The sequence below is a fragment of the Saccostrea cucullata genome, unplaced genomic scaffold, assembly GCF_032062105.1.
Source record: "Saccostrea cucullata isolate Sc308-1 unplaced genomic scaffold, CSIRO_AGI_Scuc_v1 ctg10213, whole genome shotgun sequence".
Classification (NCBI taxonomy): Eukaryota; Metazoa; Mollusca; class Bivalvia; order Ostreida; family Ostreidae; genus Saccostrea; species Saccostrea cuccullata.
In genome coordinates, this window is record NW_026923884.1 from 2,590 (window position 1) to 10,193 (window position 7,604).

The window sequence follows — 7,604 nt, forward strand, 5'->3', positions numbered from 1 at the left end:
AATGATTGTACATGTATTATGAATTCTGTGGAATCTTTTTAATCAAGTTAATTTGTGGGGTTCAATGTTCATGGACAAGAAAAATTGTTCATGGGTATGTAATTTTGTGGATTTTAACTCATTGATAATGTAGATTCAATCAATATGTTAACAAAATCCATGGGCAAGAGAGACTCGTCAAATCCACAAGCATTGATTTCCAAGAATATTGTACTTGCATGCTCAAATTTAAGTACGAAAGGAATAAATATGTATAAATATTTAATAAAATCTTTTTTGTTTTATTTATTTACAGCCATGAATAAAATAAGCAAAATCGTTAACAGAAAAAAGTTCAAGCTTTGGAAAAATACTGTACATGTACATAACTTGGTGTTTTCAAAATTTAGCGCAATCAATGGATATGGTTGTTGGCATAATCTTGAATTAATGCTACAAATATTTGTGTCGTATATTCTATTTATAAATGAATTTTTAGTGGTATTTATGAATTAGCACATCCTCGTCTGCTCAAAAACAACTAAAATATGAAGCTCGCTATTTTAAGTACACATACAGTAAATTCCTTTCAATGTCAATTTTTGTACAAACAAATATTAAAATGTTATGTCTGTGCATTCTTTCATTTCACAAATTAATTTCTCTTGCCAGGGATTGTTTGAGTACATCAGCTTCTTTTCTCTTTCAGTTTTTGGTGGAATCCCTTCAAATAAGAATGAGTAGCAATTAGTATAGAGTAATTAGCATTATCATGACTGCACTTGTTTTTTGGTAAATTAAACTGTCTTTAAATATTTTTAATTTTTTAAATAAAATTGATCTACTTCTCAAATTAAAATACAATTCTTAATCAATCCTTAATTGTAAGTTTGTGAAAAGCCTGAAGATGCTGCATACAAGATTATTGTACCGGTATTCTATTAGAGAATTTTCCAAGCATGAGCATACCTAGTCTATGTGTGTACAGGCTGAATGTTGCCCCATATTTCCAGCAGAACATTTTCTCTGTGAATGTATAGGACTGCCAAACATCTCAACACTTTGTCTTAGGTTGTAATACACCTAGTGATAATAAAAGGAAATGCATTTTTTTTAAGAATTAAAATTGGAAGCATTGAAGCATTGCTTAGGCCAAAATAAAATTATAGTTTGTTTGGAATTGCCTCCCGTCTCATTGAAATGCCCCCTCCTGAAAAAAATTTATTGACCAAAAGTAGGTAGATTTTTTTATATTTAATCAATTTTTTTTTTTTGCCCATTACATGTATCACATGCACCATACAAAACACTGATATATAGTGTCTGATCTATGTAAAATTAGGTTTTCAATTAAAAAAAAAGTAATTTCCCTCCCTCCCTCCTGTGTCTGAAACCCTTCAGGTGGCAATTCCAAACAAACAATTTTTTAAGGATGGCCTAGCTTAGGTGTAATTTATGAGTACTTTCTATTATTAAAAAAAATACAAATGCAATTACATACCAGTTCATCTTTTTCCCTGACAGCACTGACAATAGGATGGATGCCATTTCATGAATTAGATGGGGAAAAATAGAATTTTTATGTAACATGTACCATCCAGCCATAATAAAGCTCCCTGTAAGCTTTGACTTCTTATTTTACCTGCTGATCTCCTAAATAAAATGAAATGAAAAAAATATATTCTTAAATAACTGAAAAATAACCAATTTACTCAGTATAGGCTTTTATTTAGGAACAAATATACAGTCAGCCTTTAAGTGAGGTCAATCCATAGTTCTGATAATAAATTCTTTTTTTTCAGAGGACTGTAAAATTAATTATGTTTTTTGTATTTAGTTGTACAATAACAGCTACTACATGTATATATTCCTTTTATTTATTTTTACATGCAGCAGGTTTTATTTAATTACTGAGTATATCTTTCCGACTTAATGAAATTGTAAATGTAAACTAAGTTGTCGAGGGTCACATTATAGAAACACAAATACCGGTACTGTACAAAATGGACCTAGCAAATGATAACTTTAAAATATTTGTACTCATTTTTACCTTTATTATAACAAAGATGTAATGCTCTAAGTATACAAGTAGCTACTGACTATGAAAAAAATATGTACAGAACAAATAAATTTCACAATTATTCATATGCACTATATAGTACAAGGGCACATATCAAATCTATGTTTGTTTGTTGTCTAATTTCCCTCTTAAGAATTTTTTACTCATACGGAGACACCATCATTTGCTGATGGCAGACTGCAAATATACCTATTCTCGGCACTCTGGGCCATTGAGCAGGGATGGATCTTTTTAGTGCGAACACTTACTGCAAAACAGGACCACGGTTTAGACGGTCTCATCTGTAGGACACGTAATGCAGTGGATTTGAACCTGCGACATTAGGTTCAGCTCTTAGCTTTGGCGACTGTAGACAAGGCAGACACTCTAACCACTGCGAAATGTGGGCGACTTACATCAAAGCGTACCAGTCTCAATTTTTTTTTTAATTTAAAAAAAACAAACAAATGAGGCTGATTGGAAATCAATTATATTTATCCAATATCAATGAATGGTCATTTAATGTATCTCTATGTAGGATCTGGAGAGTCTTTTGGTGAGGGTTGAAATATGATGTTTGTGATTGTTTTAGTTTTGTTTATTATCATTAATTTTTTAAATGAACTAAAATAAAATGAATGTTTAGTTTGTATTTGCCTTGCAATGAATATTACGTTGCACTTAATTACCCTGATGATCATTTGGGACGTTGCTCTTTTAACAGTATCCCAGCAGGCACACAACGTTGCTTCAACGTTGAAAGGAGGTGGAATATAGGTTGCATCGTTGATCAACTATATTTCAACGTTGAAACAACGTTGAGGTTTCAACGTTGAATCCTCAACCTTTTTCCAACGTTGAAACAACGTTGAAGCTGCAACATATTTTCAACGTTGAATGTTCGTCGATATTTCAACGTTGAAACAACGTTGAAGCTGCAACATATTTTCAACGTTGAATGTTCGTCGATATTTCAACGTTGAAACAACGTTGAAGCTGCAACATATTTTCAACGTTGAATGTTCGTCGATATTTCAACGTTGAAATAACGTTGAAGCTGCAACATATTCTCAACGTTTGATGTTCGTTGATATTTCAACATTGAAGCAACGTTGAAGCTGCAACATATTTTCAACGTTTGATTGTTGATATTTCAACGTTGAAACAACGTTGAAGATACAACAAGTTTTCAACGTTGAGTATTTTCTAATATTGTAGAATTGAAAAAAGGTTTAAAAATACAAAGTTGACTGGTTGTTGATTTCAACGTTGAAACAACGTGGAAAATGCAACAAATTTTCAACTTTAGTAAAGTTAGGAAAATTTCACATTGAAACAACAGGTAATGAGTATTCAATTGAGCACTTTAGTTTTTAATGTCAAAATATTAAGGTGTCTTTAACTCATAATCTATGCGATTTTTCGCAATATACACACAGCTGTATGTATTGTTAGAAAATATTATATATATAATTTATATACATAATAAATGAAACGCATGCATTATCAATTGATTTACTCAAAAGAGTTGTGTTAACAGCTAGTACCATTATAAAATTTTAAATATGAGTTTATATGAAGTATGGCATCTACATTTAACACTTCATTACAATTATGTTTCAAAAAAGGGTTTATTTAAATGAATTGTGAATACAGTTTTTATTATTATTATTTTTTTTACATATTTAAAAAACATGATAAATATAAGCTTTTAATAAATAATGACATCTTTATCCAACATCTCACTGTAATTCAATGTTACTATAGAGTTAATAAAAATAATTATTTATTCCGAATTAATGTTCTTAAAATTTGACTCGTATGGATTCGAGTCGTATACTCTTGCGCAGATTATACGTATACAGAGCGAATCTAAGAAGTCTTATTTTATTAGATTGTGCTTTTGTTGTGTGTATTAATTCTATAATCTTTTTTTCACAAAATATAAAAAAAATTCAAATAAACACATAACAATTTTCGCACTGACAAATAACCCCGGTCAAGTAGCATTACTTAAGATCCACTCCCCAAAAACCTTCGAGATATCAGATAAGGAGTGCCTCTCGCTTAGTTGGTCAGTTTCAGTGTCAGGATAACCTTGTTATGCAATTTTCTTGCTGGGCAGAGTATAGCCGTTTGCAGCTTATCTAGGTCAAAATTTGAATTCAACTAATGGACAAGAAGTGCGCGTCTCCTTGCTGTTCATATTTAATGTATTTTCAAGCTATATACACAAGGATTAAGCCTGGAATATCAACTTCTGCTCAGTAAGTATTATTTCCTTTTCATGGATTTAAAAAATTAAGATTTTTAGTATCTGTACATCATTTAATTCTTGTTTTCTAAGTATATTTGAAATATGAGTGAAATGCACATCCTTTGCCCGTGTATTATATGTGGTTTCATGATATTCATTTGGTTATTATAATTAAATATAAGTTTACAGATACATTATACAATTTAATTAATTGTAGTAAGGTTCAATCAACCGGTGGTGGAATTGATCCCGAATTGATTAGTCAGCCTTGATTGCATCAGATTCTTCGCCCGTGAAAATTATACAAAGGAATGAAACATTTTGTAAGTACACTATGTCTATGTATGTCTGTAACACTTTTCTTTAGTATTAATTATTTATAAGCATACTAATACAAATTTAAGATGAAGTCAACTGTAATTCTTTTAATCATGTTAATTAAATCCAAGTACCGGAATATATTCCTTTATCTGATTCTTTTAAATCATTCAAGTATATATTTATTTTTATCGTTTGAAATATTAAACATGTAACGTACATTGTATCGAACAAATGACTTTAACATCTTTATTTCTTTTATTTATAGGCTTTTGCTTTAGTGGATGGATTCTACTGTTCATTTCTTTCATTCGTGGGACTTCACTATATGCGCGATGAAAATCAATGGATCCGCCACTTTGTGGAACTTAGTAGTGTAGGACAGACGCTAACTTTGAAGAACCTGGATGTAATTACTGTGACCCCCTTTACATGCTTTACACTAGGAATATAAATTTTGTCAAGCAGTGATTTTTGAGAGTCAGTGATTTAATCCGAATTTGTGTTTGTCTTTAAAATACAGACGTACATAAATTCTCCCACAATCGCAATACTGGATCATAGCATATATAAATATTACGCAACTTGAATAAATTTTTTTATTAGAATTTGAAATCTAGCCTATTTGTTTATAAAGCAAAATGTAATATGAATTCAACGTGATTTCAACCAAATATCAACGTTTGTACAACCAAAAAATTTCAACCAAATCTCAACCTAATTACAACCAATGTTCACTTTTAATTTGTTCAATGTTGATATTTGACGTTGAAACAACGTTGAAGCTTCAACGTTGCATCAACTTTCATTTGCAACCAAAAATCAACCATACATCAACCAAAAATTCAACCCATTTTCAACGTTTATTCAACGTTGAAAATTGACGTTGAAACAACGTCATATCTCAACGTTGCCTCAACTTTCATATGCAACCAAAAATCAACGTTGATTCAACGTTGAAGTGCAACGTTGATTCAACGTTGAATCAACGTTGAAATGCCTGCTGGGATGTAACCAGTGTAGATCTACATAACCTAGCTGTGCAATGATTGTCATGTAAAAAAAAACAAAAAAAAAACAAAAAAAACCCCAAAATATCGCCATGAGTATTCGTATCATATACTAATTCCATTTGAATCTAGTGTTTGTGTAAGTGGTAAAGATGATAATACATCTGACAACCTACAAAAACGTCGATTGTAAACTCACTGCTTTGTCGTTGTACTATCTTCGTCATATAGGCATGTTACACTCGATAATTCTTAGAAAGTTTCCATAAATGTATATTATTTACAAACAATAATTACCCAAGATTCGGATAAACCTTTCTCCCGGTTGTGACAGCTCGATTAAAGATCGATTCAGCCCCTCCGTTTGGCTCCAAGTTCGAGGACACGTCCATTTGTTTACATTGTTACAAGCGCCGCGGTGATTAAAGCGTTTACGTAACCACCTCTAGTACACCAGCGACACCTGACGTCATAAATATGACGAATGAGTCCTATTCATAAATGCCTTACAATATATTTTGGTTTTAATAGGACTGTAAAATCATATTTAATAAGACTGAAAATGAATTATCAGTAACTGTTGTGAAATTTTGTTTAAAGGGGGTTTGGATTGGGGGGTGAGGGGGGTATACATGTAAATCGAACTTTCGGTTTAGACTGAATATCATAACAGCAGGTATTCTTTCAATTCGCTTTAAAAAATTTATAAAACCTGTTAGGAAACTATTATTGATTTATTATTATTTAGCTGACTTCTTGATAATGATTTATGTCAATTTTTTTTAATTCATAGTCAAAGTAAAACTAAAGATATTGAAAATGGTCGCGTTTTCTGGGACAACCCTCTTAAGTTTACATATTCAATACTTTTTGACAATTTTGTCGGATAAGTACATGTATAATCGCTCATGGATTTTCTTTTGAGAATCCCCACTTACTAGCAGCCGATGACATATTTATTCCAAATATATTTATTTAGTACAGTGTTCGCATATTTTATTAGGTTTAAAATGTTTAAGTTGCTGGTGACACTTTTTTGTTGTTTTTATTTTCGCAAAAATCCCTCGCTTGGTAAAGAATGCAGCATTAAAAAAAATAGATCCCAGCTTCCTTGTATCTTCATTTTTCTGACAATTGAACGTGTTGTATGTATGATTCTCACAGTTAAACGAAAAGAATCTGGACGGCTAATGTACAATACAATACAGACGAGTATTTCCTGTATTTAAAGAATATACTAAACATGTAATATATGTATTGGTCCATGAGAATTAAAGTCATTTTAGTAGGGGGATGGGCACAACTGAAAAAAAAATGCTTTAGAAAATTTAGTAGTCCCTAACCCCAAACATACCTTTTCTTAATTTTAAGGAATTAATGTAATATGTAGTGAGCCAAAAAAACCCAACTATCTGCAATCCCCTTCCCGGGAAGCACAGGCCTTTCATAAATTGCATGGCCCGTGACCCCCTCCCCCCCCCCACCAGCCATTAATAGGTATATCCCTTTCTGAGACATCTTCGCTAGCCAAGGGTTTCTGATACGCTACTCTCCTCATAAACCCTTGGCCTACGGTGTTCATAGAAATCGGGATTTTTTTCCAGAGTTCTGATTGGATTTCAGTACACCCAGGTCGACCAATCAGCAATTGTTTTTTGTAAATGACGATATTTGCGTTCGGGATACATCTTCACTCTTTAATCTCGGAAATGAAAAACGCAAGAAAACAACGATCCGTAAGATAACATTCAATTCTATGAATAGCCATGGTGTCATCCAATATCTTCTAAATATGTGATTAAGAATCTATATTGAAGCTTCAGATTTGTTCTATAAATAATGAATAAACATAACTCAATTATTGCTTCTTAATTATTCTTGAAAAAACTTTGATTTAATTTTTTTTAACACGTGTCTTTATTTCTGGCGATGACGCAATCTGTGCGTACCTGATAGATTCGAGATCACGTGACGAAAAACA

At 31.8% G+C, this 7,604-nt stretch overlaps 1 long non-coding RNA gene across 1 annotated transcript; it reads right to left on the bottom strand.

Annotated features, from left to right (window-relative positions):
- Positions 1–280: 280 nt before the first annotated feature.
- On the bottom strand, positions 281–6,081 carry LOC134265179 (uncharacterized). Its single transcript, XR_009991694.1, has 4 exons — positions 5,921–6,081; positions 1,481–1,632; positions 949–1,062; positions 281–703 (listed from the first exon to the last, which is right to left on the bottom strand). It is a non-coding gene; the product is annotated as an uncharacterized LOC134265179 (long non-coding RNA).
- Between the last annotated feature and the right edge of the window lie 1,523 nt (positions 6,082–7,604).